The sequence below is a fragment of the Ursus maritimus genome, unplaced genomic scaffold (assembly GCF_017311325.1).
Source record: "Ursus maritimus isolate PB19 unplaced genomic scaffold, ASM1731132v1 scaffold_4, whole genome shotgun sequence".
NCBI classification, from domain to species: Eukaryota; Metazoa; Chordata; class Mammalia; order Carnivora; family Ursidae; genus Ursus; species Ursus maritimus.
This window is the reverse complement of record NW_024426552.1, coordinates 25,209,705-25,228,533: the sequence shown is the minus strand read 5'-3', so window position 1 is coordinate 25,228,533 and position 18,829 is coordinate 25,209,705. Positions and strand designations below refer to the sequence as shown.

The 18,829-nt window shown below is 36.7% G+C and overlaps 1 pseudogene; it reads left to right on the top strand.

The window, feature by feature from the left end:
* The first annotated feature begins 7,934 nt into the window (after positions 1 to 7,934).
* Positions 7,935 to 9,596, top strand: LOC103673184 (annotated as a pseudogene).
* Positions 9,597 to 18,829: the final 9,233 nt, after the last annotated feature.

Here is an 18,829-nt window from a genome sequence, read left to right as displayed (position 1 = left end):
GTAATGTCCTTTACCTAGAAACTAAAACTCAAGAGATGATTCAAGAGAATAAGAGTTTCTTCACCATTATTCCCTCATACGTTTCTCTTCTGTTCCTCTTTGCTGTTTTAAAACTCCTTTCCATTTCCCCTTGCCTTATTTCCATCCCTCTGCTCAAAAAGTCCAAATATACAGCAGAGAGAGTAGGACCAAATCAGACTGAATATTCTATTCCCTTTGCTCCTCACAAAGACTCCCCCTATTCTCCCCAAAGTATATGAACAAGTTTTTCACTCACTGCCTGTTTTCCATTAGTTCAATCATTTATTTTAAGGTCTTAGTACATTGTATATAAATACAGTCCTCTCACAATTTCTCATAAATTAAAAATATAGCAATGGGAGTGAAGAACATTGCCATTCTGATCATCTATTATAATAGCAATATTTTGTGTTTTTTTTAATTTTAAACAAGCTGCAGTTTGGAAAAGCAATGTGTTTTGTTTATCATGTCAAGTTCTTCTGAAAGTATTTGAGTTGGATTTCATCCAAAATCTATAATTCACCATGTAATGCATAATTTTGCTGTCATATGGCTGCAAATTTTGACACTTATTTTGCCAGAAAACACAGGTATGAATATGAAAGAGGCCCCCTCAGAGATTTATTGCTTAATATCCCACTAGTTCCCCAGTCTTTCACTGTCAAAGCTCAGCCATCCATTATTTACCAAGCAGATTTTTTTGCCCTTTGTTTCTGCTCAGATTCACTTAAAAATCACCCTTGAAAGAACCATAAGCTATTTTTAATTGCTGTTAATTGTTTCAAATCCTTCAATAATAAATGCCATAAACTGTTCTGGATAAAGATTTTCATAGCAGGAAATAAATATAGATGATTTTATAATTCCCTTAAAATGGTCATAGTTGTAGATACTAACAATAAAACTTTTTATTATTCCAATTTTATTATTACAATTTCAATAAAAATCATTCCTTCTCTTCCTGCTAAGTGCCTCAAAATTCTTTGTCTCAGGTATACAAAAGTCATTATTGAAAGAGAAATGGGTACTGTTCTGACCTAAGAACTATTAAAATTTAAATAAATCCAAATTTCAGCATTTTCTGGGTTAAATTAGTGCACTACTTCAGTATCTGCAATTCAAATAAGTCCTCTGAGAAATTGGCCTCCATAACCAGTGACGTGCTGCTGAACTGAACAGATCTCCAAAATATCCTAACAGATTTCTTTCTTTCATTGTAGAATTGTTTCCATCTGGTGCTTAGATATTAAACCTGGAATATGTAAAGGCTCTCCCCTCTCACCCTGTTTGACTTCCAAATGCTGGCAAATAATTTGCATTGTCAATGAACTGAGGATTAAATTTTTGAACTTAACTGTGTAGTTGTAAGATGTACAATTTAAAGTGATAGATCTTTGAAGGAGAGGATTTTTTTTTTCTTTTCATTTTGAGAAATGGAGATTTGAAGTGTTTGTTGTTCACAGAATATTCTAACTCAAACCAACTTTGTTTGAAAAAAAATAAAACTTTTCTTAATTTTCTTCCCAAGTTCAAAATGTTGAAATATGAATTTATTAAGAGCACTATAGGCCAGTCTTTGTAAGCATGTATATATTCATAACAGAATAGGAGCACCTAAAAACTCCTGTATTTATTTGTTTAGATAGATAGATATTTAGATGTATACATGCAGAAGTTTCCAAGATCCTGAGTCCATGGACAATAATTTCTTCATGAGAATTTTAAGGATCCTCACAGTAATAAAAAATGTCTGACTTTTAAGACTGGCAACATTTTTCATAGCATCTTAATTGGAAAGCACAGAGTTACTTCTAAGAAACCTAATTGCTTCCAGAAATGTTTAAACCACTAGGGGAATGTTTATATGAAATAAGCAACAGTCACAGGAGTGAATAAACCAGTTCTCTGCACTGCATGTTGCAGTGTAAAGGCCTAGGAGCACGCATGGAGAGTTATACGAGAACCATGTGCAAGACACAATCATTTTATTCAATCTCTTTCTTCTTGTCATTAGTCTTGCAACTTCTACCCATCCCTCTTCAACTAACAGTGGATCTCACACGTCTTCCAGAGCACAGTTATCCAGTTCTCTTATCCAAATCTTCACACTTCATGCCTGTCCTCCCTTCACTGTTCTTTTCTTTTTGATGCCCCATCATACTTTCTTAACATTGTTTATTTAACTGCTTCCTTTTTTAAAAGATTTTATTTGTTTATTTAGAAAGAGGGAGAATGGGTGAGTGAGAGAGCACAAGCCAGGGGGAAAGCAGACTCCCGCTGAGCAGGGAGCCCGATGCAGGACTTGATCCCAGGACCCCAGGACCATGACCTGAGCTGAAGACGGCCACTTAACAGACTGAGCCACCCAGCCGCCCCTAACTATTTCCTTTCATCTCTTTCTCTTAAATTTGACCTGCCTTTAACTCCTGGAATATTTTCTGATGCATTTCTCCATTTCACATCCATTTCATGGCTAGTTAAAAAAATAACTGAGTTCCTGCACAGCACATGAAACTACTTACCATTTTCTGTTCAGTGTGCTGCTCACATTTAACTTAAAAAAATTGAGGAGACACTCAGGAAAGGAACTGATACAACTTTAGGAAGGACAGTTAAGAATGTTTTGCTGGTAAGTACTTATATAACGTCTTGACTGATTCTAACAAACATTTGCGGGAATCTTTTAAAGCAATTTTGTTCAGCTGGATCTCAGTCGGACCCAGCATCTTGACCTAAAAACCTCCAAACAAAAAGATTCATTAAAATGAGCGAGAATTTTCCATAAAACTTCAAGATGCCATGCGATGAATTTCTATAGATGCCTGCCATGCAAAATATTGTGGTACAAATTTAGAGCTAATAGAACTAATCTTCTAGGACAGACATTCTAAAAATACTGTATATGCTTTAAAACAAAATCTGAACAATACCCAAAATACTCATTGCAGTTGGCAACATATGAGCATTATAGAAAATCACAATGTGTTCTTCTGGCTACACACAACAAACACAAAATACCTATGCTAATGAGGAAATGATGTAATGGTTTTGTGTCTTCATCTATTCAGAAAGCAGAAAGAAAGAAAAGAGAATTTCATTTCATCTGATAAAAAATTGAATTTTCTTTTGCCTCCCTTTTCCCTTCCTCTCTCCCATCTGCCCTCCACTTCACCCTCCATCCCTTTAAGATTTCTCCATTTGTATTACAGTGGCACAGATTCAGAGGAGGGGTGGAGTCTGATATTTTGGGTGGTCTTAATAAAACCTTAGTCTTTGGCTAACCTCTCCTTAGACTGGAAAGTGGCCAAGAATTTCCAATATTAGGAAGAATCACTTTGAAAAACTCTATATGTACATCGAGGCACATGTCAATATATTTGCTCTGATTTAAGAAGCAAAACCGAACAACGGGGCCTTATCAGCCAAGCGACAACTATTTCTCCCAAACTTAAAACACATCCTTGTGTAAGTTGTGGTTCTTATTTGTTTTTTGTGTTCATTTATTTCAGTTTATTGTTTGACATCTCCCACCAGTTGAGCCAGGAAACTCATGGCATTGCTTCAAAAAATAACTCCACCCCACATTTATTTTTTAATTTGTTCTGATTCTTTACTGTTTTAAACTCACAAAGTTTCATGGAATAAGTGCCCAAAGAAGACAGTATTTGCTTTTTATTTTTAAGTACAGTTTTCCTTGCAGCTCCTCCTTTTGATTAGAAAATTGTATTAGGTTGATATTTGTTTTGAAAAGTCAGTTGTATATTTTAATTAAAGGGAGAAATAAAAAGGCTTTTTCCTTAAAGCAGGCTTACAAAGAATGGAGAAGTTATTTCTCCCAGTAATGACTTAACAAATGAGGTTTTAGTCCCCTGAATTAGGGTAATGATTGGGAGGAAACCACCTGTACCTTGAGCATATATTATCATGGACTTTGAAAGTGCCTATCTTTTTGGTACTTGGCAACACATAGTAAAACTATCCACAAGGGGTTTTTTTTTTTTTTTAAGCAACATTATTTCAATAAAAATAGCCAAACTGTTGCCAGACAACAAAGTAGCAAATTCACCTATGCTCATTGGTGCATGTCTTGACTTTCTAAATGAAACCTTGCATCAAAGGAAAAGTTTGAGCACCTTCCTATAAGATCAATCAAAACTAAACTACAATTGACACAACTTTTAAGAGTTACGAATTTCCACTATTCTAATCTCTCTCTTAGAGCAATCTTGTTTTGCTTGATTGCAGTTGAGTCAGAAGAAAGAAAGGAGATATTTAAAATGAAGAGTTTGTAATACAGCACTGGTTTCCTTTATTAAGTGGTTTTCTCTAAAAAGAATGCCAAAACTTTGTAAACTTGATCGGACTGGTACTGGAAAACGTAAACACTACTACAAAATAATGATGAGAACATTTTATCCAAGTGAGCACAAACAGATAAGCCTCTCTTTTAAGTGAAAAATTCCAAGAAACTGATGTACGGAAGAAGGGAGCATCTCAAGCTCACACTAGAAAGGTCATTGGCACAGATCAACTCCATAGTATTTAGTGTGTCTATCCAGGAACAAAATAGGGCTAAGCTGATTGAGCAGGGATTTGAGCCTACAAAGGAGTAAGTCCAGGTATTACAGATTAATGTTTAAAGAACTACACTACTTATTTTCAACATTCTCCTTATATTTTAGTTCTTGAATAACTTATAGAAGAACTCCATAACCCAAACCATCTTCAAAATGATAATGCACAAGAAAACCCCCCAAATAATCAATCCTCTTTGAATGTGCCTCTGTTCCCTAAGAATGTGAGAATTAGGTTTCTCCAGAAAGTGAGAAATCTATTTTCACTGATGAGGACTCTTCTTTATTTTTTTAAATATTTTATTTATTTATTTGATGGAGAGAATGAGCATGAGCAGGGGGAGGAGTAAGGGGAGAGAGAGAAGCAGGCTCCCCACTGAGCAGGGAGCCTCTTGTGAGACTCGATCCTGGGACCTCAGGATAATAACCTGAGCCAAAGGCAGATGGTTAATGGACTGAGCCACCCAGGCACCCCAACTTTTCCTTACTTTCAACTAAGAAAGGGACAAAGAGCTAACTTCGAATTTGAAGTTTTACAAGTGTACATTTTGAAGATATCTTTTTATCCTAAGAATATTTAGAAGAATGCTAATAGTTAATAGTGACTAACACTGACTCTGTTTCAATATGATAGACTGAGCAAATGTATCTAATCACAATATTTTCTGAAGCCTTACTAAAACTATAGTCAAGTATTTTTTAGTAAAGAATTTTTTAAAAAACTTTATTGAGCTGATTGACATACAAAAAGGTGCGCATATTTACTTTATATTACTTTACAAATTTGAAGACGAGCATATATAACCATGAAGTCATCACCATAATCAATCTCATAAACATATTATCCCCTTCAGAAGCTTCCCCCCACCCTACTTATTTACTTGTGTGTGTATGTGTGTGATAAGAAGACTTAATATCAGGGAAATGCAAATCAAAACCATACTAATGAGATAATGAGATATCACCTCATACCCAGTAGTATGGCTATTATCAAAATAATAAAAGATAAGTGTTGATAAGGATGTGGTGAAAGGGAACTCTTGTACACTGTTAATAGTTATATAAATTGATATAGGCTTTATGGAAGACAGTATGAAAGTTTCCTCAGAAAAATGAAAAAATGAACTACCATATGATCCATCAATCCTATTTCTGTGTGTATAATCAAAGGAAATAAAATCACTGTCTCAAGATATCTACAATCCCGTGTTCTTTGCAGCATTATTCACAGCAGACCTGTGGAAGTAACCTATGTAGACATCAATGGATAAATGGATAAAGAAAATGTGATTTGTCTACACAGTGTGATATTATTCTGTCTTAAAACAGAAGGAAATTCTGCCATTTGTGACAACATGGATGAACCTTAAGGGCATTATGCTAAGTGAAATAAGCCAGATAGAGAAAGACAAATACTGCATGATCTCATTTATATGTGGAATCAAAAATAGTCAAATTCATAGAAGCAGAGAGTAAAATGGTAGTTATCAGGGGTTGGGGATGTGGGGGATATGGGGAAATGTTGGTCAAAGGGTACAAACTCTCAGCTATAACATGAATAAGTCCTGGAAATCTAATGTACAGCATGGAGACTATAGTTAGTTTAATGTATTGTATATTTCAAATTTGCTATGATTTCTTATCCAAAAAGGGGAGTAACTCTATGAGGTGATGGATATATTAGCTTGATTACAGTAATCATTTCAGAGTATATACATATATCAAATCACACTGGATATCTTAAATATGTATAGTATAAGTTAATAATACCTCCATAAAACAAAAAATATAGATCACACATTCAAAAACCAGGGAAACATGACTCATAATGAGAAAACAAACCAATCAATATAAACTGAACCAGAGCTACTACAGGTGTTAGAATTAGCAGAAAAGTACATTAGAAATGTTACTATAAATATATTCCACATGTCCAAAAGTTAAGACATGGAAGATTTTTTTTTAAAACCCAAGCCAAACTTTAAAGATAAAAACTACATTGTTCAAGGTAAAAAATCTCTGAATACGATTAATGTTAATTAGACACCACAGGAGAAAAAGAGTAGTGAACTTAAAGAGGAAATAACAGAAACTATCCAAAATGAAACATGGATAGAAAAACGAAACAACCTCTCCCCCTCAAAAAAATGAATATATAGCATCACTGTGAACTGTGAAACAACTTCAACCCAAGATATGTGTACTTGGAGTCTTCCATGGAGAAAAGAACGAGGAGGGAAAGCAAAAAATATTTGAAGAAATAACCTCCAAAACTTTCCAAATGTGATGAGAACTATAAATCTCTAGTCCAAAGAACTCAGTGAACTCTAAGCACAACAAAGAGGGGCACCGGGGTGACTCAGTAGGTTAAGTGTCTGCCTTCAGCTCAGGTCATGATCTCAGAGTCCTGGGAAGGAGCCCGTGTCGGCTCGCCACCAAGCAGGGAATCTGCTTCTTCCTCTCCCTCTGCCACCCGCCCCCCACATTTGTATGCTCTCTCTCTGTCTCTCAGATAAATAAATAAAATCTTTTAAAAACAAACAAACAAACAAAACCACACCAGGGAATATCATAATAAAATTGCGAAAGATCAGTGATAAAGACAAAGTCTTAAAAGCAGCCCCCTAAAAACAAACATGTAATATACAGAAAAGAAGATGTGAAAAATGACAGCAGATTTCTAGTTGGGAAAAAAAGGTCAAAAAAAAAAAAAAAAGACAACTGTATAGGCGCCTGGGTGGCTCAGTTGGTTAAGCGACTCCCTCGGCTCAGGTCATGACCCCAGGGTCCTGGGATTAAGCCCCCTGCTCAGCAGGGAGTCTGCTTCTCCCTCTGCCTCTCCCCACCCCTGCTTATGCTCTCTCTCTTTCAAATAATTATATAAAATATTTTTTTAAAAAACTGTAGAATTCTATACTTAGAGGAAACATCTTTGAAAAAATGAAGTCAAAATATTTTTTCGGACATATAAAAGCAACAAGAATTTATCATCAACATACAAAAAATTACATTGAAAAATTCTAATATTTAAACACTAAGAAATACTTTTAAATAATCCATGGGTCTAAAAAAATTGAGTAGAAAGAGAAATTAGAATATATTTCGAACAGAATGAAAATACAAACACAATTATTATGGGTTAAATTGCATCCCCCCAAATTATGTTCAAGTTCTAAACCCCCAGGATCTCAAAATGTATGTGACCTTATTTGAAATAGAGTCATTACAGGTATAATTGGTTAACTCAAGAAGAGGTAATACTGGATAAGGCGAGCCCTAATCTAACATGACTGGTGCCCTTACAAGAAGAGGAGACATACACAGAAAGAACATCACACGATGACAGACACACAGATCAGTACAATGCACCTTCAAGCCAAGGTACACCAAGGATTACCGCCACCATGAAAAGCCAGGAAGGGGAAAGGACAGTTATACCGAGAGTCCCAGAGGGAGCATGGTCCTGCTGACACCTTGATTCAGGACTTCTGGCCTCTAGAACTGTGAGAGAATAAAATTTCTATTGTTTGAAGCCACCCAGTTTATAACACTTTGGTACAACAGCCCTATAAAACAAATATAACATATCAAAACATGCAGAATGCCACTAAAAAACAGTACTTAGAGAGAAATTTTAAGCACTTAATACTTACACTGGAAAATAAGAATCACCTCAAGTCAATGACATCAGCTTCCAAAGTAGAAAGAAGAAAGAAAATAAATATCAGAGCATAAATTATCTAGAAATCAGAAATTTTTTTTTAAAAAACAATGAAACCAAAAAGTGGTTAATAACATCAATAAAATTAACATACATTCTAGTCAGACTACTAGAAAAAAAATAAAAGAGAGGTGACACTAGTTACCAAACTCAGGAATGAGGGAAGTAACAGAACTATAGATTCTATAAATATTTAAAAGATAGTAAGGGAACATTGTGAACATATTTACTGCAATAAATTCAGCAACTTACATGAAATGGACAAATTCCTTGAAAGATACAACTACTAAAAAAAATCCAGGTACAAATAGTTTGACAGATCATTTCTCCCAAAATTCAAGGAAAAAATAATACCAATTCTACACATATGCTTCCAAAAAACTAAAAAGACATAAATAATTCACAAATAATTCTGTAATGCCAGAATCACCATGACACTGAAACCAGTCAGGGACAGCCGTGTTTTCCTGCTTGCGTGGCAGGCTCCAGTGCCCCCACCACTCTGCCACGCCCGACATCATGCTCTTCAGCGGCAGCTTGCACCAGGACCTGTCCCAGCACATGGCCAACTGGCTGGGCCTGGAGCTGGGCAAGGTGGTCACTAAGAAGTTCAGCAACCAGGAGACCAACGATGAAATCAGTGAAAGCAGGAACAGCGAAGATGTCTAGAACATCCAGAGTGATTGTGGAGGTATCGACAACAACCTGATGGAACTGATCAACACCTACAAAATCGCATCATCATCTAGGGTGACTGCTGTGATCCCGTTTTTCATACCCTTGACAAGATAAAAGGACAAGAGTCGTGCTCCGATTTCTGCGAAATTTGTGGCCACTCTGCTCTTGCTGGGGCAGATCACATCATCACTGTGGACCTGCATGCCTCTCAAATCCAGGGATTCTTTGAGATTCCAGCAGATAATTTGTCCACGAAGCCTGAAGTCCTGCAGTGGATTCAGGAGAACATTGCCGAATGGAGTACCTGTATTATCATTTACCTGATGCCAGGGGAGCTAAAAGGGTCACATCAATTGCAGACAGTTGAATGCCTTGATTCACAAAGAGAGTCAGAAAGCAAATGAAGTGGACCAGATGGATCTGGTGGCCATGTGAAGGACCGCATGGCTGTCCTCGTGGAGGACATGGCTGACACGTGTAGCACCATCCGCCATATTGCTGACAAGCTACTCTCAGGAGCCACCAAAGTTGATGCTATTCTTACCCATGTGATAGACTATTTCTATCATTTAACCTCACTTTTTATTTTCAAGTATTTCTGATATATAAACTAATTAGAATAGACTTGGCCATACACAGAGGCAATGTAGACCTTAACTATTTGACGGTTTCAGTTTTAAAAAAGATGATGAAGGCAGGCTTAGAAGCAGTGCAATCCCAGAACTTGTGTATCCCTTGCTGCTTGTATGAGAATATTTAAGTGAAGCACCAAATATATTGGTCCCAGTCAACTCTGCTGAATGGAGCTGCACTCACATATCCACCAAAAAGAGGAGCCAGAGAAATACAAATATACCAAAACTGCTCATCCTCCAACTTAAATAAGATTAATCAACTTACAGAGAGTCATATTACAATTTTCCTTTTTAGATGTTAACTAGATTCAGGTATATATTATTTGCAGTGCTTGTATTGGTTTAGAATATAGGGTTTTAAGATGGTCCAACACTGTACCAAAACATTTCAACAAAACCATGCTATTTCTTTCTTTAAAAAAAGAAAAACAAAGACATTGCAAGAAAATAAAACTACCCAATATCCTCCATTAATATGGATTTGTAAAATTCTAATTAAATTTTAGCAAAAAATATCTGTCACTATATAAAAAGGATAACACACTATGATTAAGAAGGATTCATCCAAGAAATGAAGGATCAGCTTAACATATGAAAAACCAATCAATGTAATATATCATATTAACAAACTAAAAAAGACAAAGTATATGTTCAACTCAATACATGCAGAAAAATCATCAGAATACATGACTTTCTACTGCTAATAAAAACTTGCAGAAAACATATAAGGAAACTTCCTTGACCTGATAATCTATGAAAAATCCAACTAACATCATACTTAATTATGGCAATTGAATGCTATACCCCAAATTAGGGACAAGACAAGGATGTTCACTCCTACCTCTTCTATTCAATATTGTACTAGAGTTTCTAGTCATGGCAATTAGGGAAGAAGGAGAAATAAAAGCCATCGGATTAGAAAGGAGGAAGGAAAACTGTCTTTATTCACAGGCGATGTAATTGTTTAGAAAATCCTTTGAAATAGAAGATGATGGTACAGAAAGACCCTGAACTCATTCCTTCCCATGGACACACTGAATCCACAAATACATGTTGAACAATTCCCTCTGAGAAAGACCTGAAAACTAGCTGAACAGTTGCTTCACATCAAATGAGAAAAGGTAGATAGGAGAGGCTAAGACATGGTCTTGCCAAAAATTTAGTGCCCCTGGCATATGAACCCATAATTGGGAGGGATCTCACAAATCGAGCTTCTGCCAGAAGAATGAAGGTTTGTAACCTACATCAAGCACTCCCACTCTTAAGACCTGCATCTGAGAGACAAGCCCTCAAAATATCTTCCTTTGAAAAGCAACAAGGCTTGCATTCACAAGACCTGGGGGTCTGTAGCAAACTGAGAGACTGCACTTGAAGGACTCATCTAGAGACTCACTTAACCCAGGGCCCAGTACAAAGGCAGCAGTTTGGAAAGTATCCAGACTATACGTGAAGGAGAGTCATTTGCTAATCTTTTTTTTTTTCCTTTTCAATGTTTTTTTTATTATGATAGTCACCATACAGTACATCCCTGGTTTTTGATGTAAAGTTCCATGATTCATTAGTTGCGTATAACACCCAGTGCACCATGCAATACGTGCCCTCCCCACCACCCATCACCAGGCTATCCCATTCCCCACCCCCCTCCCCTCTGAAGCCCTCAGTTTGTTTCTCAGAGTCCATAGTCTCTCATGCTTCATTCCCCCTTCTGATTACCCCCCTTTCTTTATCCCTTTCTTCTCCTACCGATCTTCCTAGTTCTTATGTTCCATAGATGAGAGAAATCATATGATAATTGTCTTTCTCTGCTTGGCTTATTTCACTTATCATTATCTCCTCCAGTGCCATCCATGTTGCAGCAAATGTTGAGAAATCGTTCTTTTTGATAGCTGAGTAATATTCCATTGTATATATGGACCACAACTTCTTAATCCAGTCATCTGTTGAAGGGCATCTCGGCTCCTTCCATGATTTAGTTATTGTGGACAAAGCTGCTATGAATATTGGGGTGCATATGGCCCTTCTCTTCACTACGTCTGTATCTTTGGGGTAAATACGCAGTAGTGCAATGGCTGGATCATAGAGTAGCTCAATTTTTAACTTTTCAAGGGACCTCCACACTGTTTTCCAGAGTGGTTGTACCAACTTGCATTCCCACATTTGCTAATCTTAAAGCATCAACTGGAAGGGCAGAGACCTGTTGGGATTCTCTACAAGGGTGGAGACACTGGAGGGCACCATTTTTGCACTCTCCCTCTACTTTGCTATAGCCAGTGGGCACATGCTATCCCTGTGCTCTCCCCTGCCTCACTAAAAGTGGCAGACGTGCGGCATCCCTGCACTTGCCCTCTGCCTTGCTAAGGCTGGCAGGTGCATGCTGCACCTGTGCTCTCCCTCTGCCATGATCCACAGTGCCAGTGTCTCCTAGAGGGGAACTTTTACGTATATCTAATGCCCTAGTATTTTTCACATCTTGTACCCCAGTTTTTAGAGAGGCACCCCAGGAGATGCCTCTTGAGCACTTGGCTCTGGAAGCTACAGGGGCTTGCATTCTTGAGTCCCAAGGGACCGTAACAATCAGAGACAGTTCTTGGCAGACTACCACTCCTGGGGCACTGTATAGATCAGTAACTGAAACACCCCAACTTTCTGAGGAGGAGACACATTTTGCCTCCCCAGGAGCATTGGCCTGATGAGGAGGCTCCTGGTCTGGCATACTCCTAGAAGCCTACACAGGTATTCTCAGAGAACGAGGCCAATGGATGCAGCCTTTGTACTCTCCCTCTGCCTCACACCAGCTTGCCAGTATCCCAGGAAGGAGCTTATACTCCTGTTTGGCATCTTGATTTTGCTGCCAGAGAACACCTCTTCATCACCTGGCTCTGAAGGCCAGCAGGCCTTATGTTTGTGCATCCCACAAGACTATAACCAACAGAGTAAGAGTTTGCAAAGAGCTACTGCCCTCAGGGCACAGCAAGAAGCAATAAACCAGGAGCTGAGTCTCTCTGAAAAAATACATATAAGCTCATCATCATAGCTGCAGCCTAAAAAATAGGCTTCAAATACATATCTAAGAGTTGACTATAAAACTTTCAAGAGACCTAGATAAGGCAGGCACTATCTTTATGTTCTCCCTCTACCACATTTCGAGCACTAATATCTCTTGGAAGGGAGCTCTTATTTGTGTGTGGTGTCCTAGTTTTTACATCTGGTACCCTAGGATTTGAGATTGCCATAGAGGAGATGCTCTTTGATCACCTGATTCTGGTGGCCAAGAGATCTTGAGGTCCTGGGTCCCATGGGACTATAACAATCATGGAGACATTCTTGGCAGGCTACTACCCCCAGAGTGCTGCACAGCCAGGAGACTGAAACACACTCCCAGACTTTCTCTGAAAGAGGTCTATTTACTTGTCCTGGAGCTTCAGACTGAGAGCTAAGCTTCAAGTTTTCCTTGAGGTTAGAGAGGTACTCTCAGGGAATGTAGACCAGGGGACATCATCTTTACCCTCTCCCTCTGCCTTACTACAGCTCACCTGTACCTCCCAGAAAGGGGCTTATACACTCCTCTGGAGCCCAATTTTTGCAATGGTTGCAAAGGGGACAGCACTTGATCTCCTAATCTAGAAGCCAGCAGGATCTACAATGGCAGTCCCACAGGATTGTATATATTACATACTTTAAAAGCTGCTGCCTAAGGGTCTGGCTTTCAATTGGCCTGAAACTAGATGCCAGCATATCCTCAACAACTGAAGCTATTAAAAATAAAGCAGGCTGCTTAGACAATGACAAAGGTTCAAGAAACAACCAAAAGTTATGGCAAGGTTAAATAATAAGGTTCATGTTCTATAGGAGTGCACTCCTAAAAGACTGGGAAAAGTAGCTATTTCACCTAATACATAGAAAAAAACATAAAAAAGAGTCAAGTAAAATGAAGAAACAGAGAAATATGTTCTAAACAAAAGAATAAGGTAAAAACTCAGGAAAAAGCCTTAATGAAATATGGATAAGTAATCCACCTAATAAAGAGTTCAAAGTAACAGTCATAAAGATGCTTACCAAACTTGGAAGAAGAATGGGTAAACACAGTGAGAACTTCAACAAAAAGATAAAATATAAGAACATATCAAACAGAACTCACAGAGCTGAAGAATATAATAACTGAATTGAAAAATACTCAAGAGAGATTCAACAAGACATTAGATGAAGCAGAAGAAAGGATCAGTAATCTGAAAGACGAGAGAAAAAAATAATTTTAAAAAGCAATGATAGGGGGCGCCTGGATGGCTCAGTCGTTAAGTGTCCGGCTTCAGCTCAGGGCGTGATCCCAGAGTCCTGGGATCAAGCCCTGCGTTGGGCTCCCTGCTCTGCTGAGAGCCTGTTTCTTCCTCTCACACTCCCTCTGCTTGTGTTCCCTCTTTTGCTGGCTGTCTCTCTCTCTAATAAATAAATAATCTTTAAAAAAAATAATAATGATAGCTTAAGGGACTTAGGGGATCAACATCAAGCAGAATAACATTCACATTATCAGGGTCCCAGAAGGAAAAGTAAAAGAGACAGAAAATTTATTTGAAGAAATAATGGCTGAAAACTTCTCCAGCCTGGGGGAGGAAACAAACACTCCAGGAAGTACAGGAAGTTCCAAATAAGATGAACCCAAAGAAATCTACACCATGATACATTATAATTAAAATGTCAAAAGTTAAAGAGAGAATCTTAAAAGCAGTGAGAGAAAAACAATGCATTAGTTACAATGTAACTCCCAAAAGACTATCAGATTTTTCAGCAGAAATTCTGCAGGACAGAAGAAAGTGGCATGATATAGTCAAAGCACTGAGATGAAAAAGTTCCAACCAAGAATACTTGCTCAGCAAAATTATCATTTAGAATTGAAGGAGAGATAAAGTTTTCTAGACAAGCACGCATGGAAGTTCATCACCACTAAACCAGTCTTATGAGAAATACTAAAAGAACCTCTTTAAAATGAAAACAAAGGGTTTTAATTAGTAACAAGAAAATATATGAAAACATAAATCATACTGGTAAAAAGTAAATATATAGTAAAGGTAGTGGTTTAATGACATATAAAGCTATTAAGAAGGTTAAAGACAAAATTAGTAAAACTATAACTACAATAATTAGTTAAAAGATACACACAATACATAAAATATGACATCAAAAACATAAAATAAAGGAATAAAAATGTAGAGTTTTAGAATGTGTTCAACTCAAGTTGTTATCAACATAAAACAGACTGTTGTAAACAGTTTGCTACATGAAAGAATTATGGTAACCAAAAGCAAAAACCTACATTAGATATACAAAAAATGGGGCACCTGGGTGGGTCATTCAGTTAAGCATCTGCCTATGTCTCAAGTCATGATCCTGGGGTCCTGGGATCAAGCCCCATGTTGGGCTCTCTGCTTGGTGGGGAGTCTGCATCTCCCTCTGCCCCTCTCCCCACCCCATCACTCCTGCTTGCTCTATCACTCACTCTCTCTCTCAAATAAATAAAATCTTTAAAAAAAAAAGATACACAGAAAATAATGAAAGGGTATCTAAGCATAACACTAAAGAAAGTCATCAAACCACAAAGGAAGAGAGCAAGAGAAGAAGGAACAGAGATGAACGACAAGACAGCTGAAAAAAAGATTAACAAAATAGCAATAAGTACATGTCTATCAATACCACTTTTTTAAAAAAAGATTATTTGAGAGAGAGAGAGCAATGCACATAAGTGGGGAGGGTGGGGGACAGAGGGAGAGGGAGAGAATCTCAAGCAGACTCCCTGTTAAACACAGAACACAATGCAGGGCTCAATCTCACAACCCTGAGATCATGACCTGAGCTGAAATCAAGAGTTGGACACTGACTGAGCCACCCAGGCACCCCTCAATATTACTTTAAATGTAAATGAACTAAATACCCCAATCAAAAAGACAAAGGGTGGCTAAATGGATTAAAAAAACAAGACCCTTCCATATGCTATCCACAAAAGGCTTGCCTCAGATGTAAGGACTCAAACAGAATAAAAATGAAGGGATGAAAAAAATATATTCCATGCAAATGGAAACAAAAAGAAAGCTGAGATAACTAAATATGTATCAGATAAAATATACTTTATAACAAAATCTGTAATAAAAGACAAAAAGAGCATTACATAATTAAAGGGGTCAATCCAACAGGAGGATATAACATTTATGAATATTTAATCACCCAAAATAGTACCACCAAAATATATAAGGCAAATATTAACAGATCTAAAGGGAAAGATAGATGGCGATATAACAATAGTTGGGACCTTCACACCCCATTTACATCAATGGGTAGATCATCCAGACAGAAAACCAATAAGGAAACATCAGCCTTAAACATCACATTAGACAAGATTTATATCATAGATATATACAGAACATTCCATCTAAAAGCAGAATACACATTTATTCTCAAGTGCAAATGAAACAGTCTCAGGATAGATCATATATTAGGACACAAAACAAAACTTAATAACTTTAAGAAAACCAAAATCATATCAAGCAACTTTTCCAAAAGTAATGGTATAAACCTATAAATCAATTACAAGAAAAACACTGGAAAAACCACAAAGATGTGGAGAATTGATTAACATGCAACTGAACAGTGAAGAAATGAAAGGAGAAATAAAAAAATATCTTGAGAAAAGCTAAAATGGAAACAAATACAACATACCAAAATTTATGGGATATAGCAAAGCAGTTCCAAGAGAGAAGTTCAGAGGAATACAGGTCTACCTCAAGAAGGAAGAAAAAAATCTCAAATACTCTAACTGTACACCCCAAGAAACCAGAAAGAACAAAGCCCAAAGTTATTAGAAGGGAGGAAATAACAAAGATCAAAGGAGAAAAAAAATTAAATACAGACTAAAAAGACAAGAGAAAGCACCAGTGAAACCAACAGCTGGTTCTCTGAAAGATAAACAAAATTGGTAAAACTTTAGATAGACCCACAAAGAAAAAAAAAAGGAAGAAAAGGAGCGGTTGGGTGGCTCAGTTGGTTGAGCATCCAACTCTTGGTTTACGGCTCAGGTCATGATCTCAGGGTCCTAAGACAAGCCCTGCCTCGAGCTCCATGCTCAGCAAAGAGTGTGCTTATCTCTCTCCCTCTGCTCCTCCCCACACACACACACACTCTCTCTCTTTCTCTCTCTCTAATAAAATCTTTTTTAAAAAGAGGGTTCAAATACATAAAATCAGAAATGAAAAAGGAAATGTTACAACTGATACAACAGAAATATAAAGGATCATAACAGACTACTACGAATAATTATACATCAACGTATTGGGACAACCTAGAAGAAATAAATTCTTAGAAATATACAACCTTCCAAGATTGAACCAGTAAAAAAAATAGAAAATTTGAATATACCAATTATGAGTAAGGAGACTGAATTGGTAATCAAAAACTTCCCAATAAACAAAAGTCCACAACCAAACAGCTTCACTGGTGAATTCTGCAAATCACTCAAAAAGAATTAATAGAAATCCCTCTTAAAATCTTCTAAAAAATGAAAGAAAAAGTTTCCAAACTCATTTTACAAGGTTAGCGTTAATTATCCTGATACCAAAATTAACAAGGACACCACAAGAAAATTAAATTACAGGCCAATATCCCTGATATTCCTCTGAACAAATGCAAAAATGCTCAACAAAATACTAGCAAACTGAATTCAAAAATATATTAAAAGGATCATACATCACAATCAAGTGGAACTTATTCCAGGGATGCAAGGTTGGTTCAACATATACATATCAAACAATATAATACATCACATTAACAAAATAAAGGATAAAAACCATATGATTGATCATCTTAACAGATGCAGAAAAAGCATTTGGCAAAACTCAACATCCATTTATGATAAAAACTCTCAACATAATAAAGACCAAATATGACAGGCCCATAACTAACAACACACTCAATAGTGAAAAGCTATAAGCTTTTCCTCTAAAATCAGAAACGAGAGAAATGACCACTCTCGCCACTTCTATTCAACACAGGACTGGAAGTCCTAACCACAGCAATTAGGCGAGAAAAAGAAATACAAGGCATCCAAATTGGAAAGGAGGAAGTAAAGTTGTCACTATTTGTAGATGGCATGATTTTATATATAGAAATTTCTAAAGACCCCACCAAGAAAGTTAGAATAAATAAATGCAATAAAGTTGCAGGATATTAAATCAATATACAAACTATGTTGCATTTCTTTACACAAAAAAGAAACTATCAAAAGAAGAAAGAAAACAATCCCATCTACAATTATGTGTAAAAGAATAAAATACCTAGCAATAAGTTTAATCAAGGAGGTAAAAGATGTGCACACTGAAAAGTGTAAGATACTAAGAACAAAACTGGGGAGAAAGCACAAATATGGAAATGAGTATGGAAGATATTCCATACTCACGATTCAAAGAATTAAAAAGATCATTCACCATGACAGGTGGGACTTATTCCCAGGATACAAGGATGGTTCAATATTCACAAAGCAATCAATATCATACACCATGTCAACAAAACAAAGCACAAAAACCATTTGATCATTTCAATAGATACAAAAAAAGCATTTAACAAGATTTAACATCCATTCATTGTAGAAACTCTCAACAAAGTGGGGTTACAAGGAACATACCTCAATATTATAAAGGCCTTATAGGAAAAACCCACAGCTAACATCATACACTTTTTTTTAGTGAAAAACTAAGAGCTTTCCCTCTTTAGGGTCAGGAACAAGACAAAGACATCCACTTTTGCCATTTTGATTCAACATAATACTGGAAGTCCTAGTCCTAGTCCTAGCCCAGAAAAAGAAAAAAAGAGGCATCCATATTGGTAAAGAAGAAGTTAAACTGTCCCTATTTGTAAATGACATGATACTATACATAGAAAATCCTAAAGACTCCACCAAAAAACTACTAGAAGTAAAAAATGAAGTCAGTATACAAAATTAATACCCAGAAATCAGTAGCATTTCTATACACTAACAACAAAGTCTACAGAAAGATAAATTTAGAAAATAATACAATTTAAAATTGCACCAAAAAAACAAAATACCAAGGAATAAACTTAACCAAAGAGGTAAAAGATCTGTACTGTAAAAACTATAAAACACTGATAAAAGAAACTGAAGATGACACAAATTGAAAAATATTCCATGCTCATGGATTGGA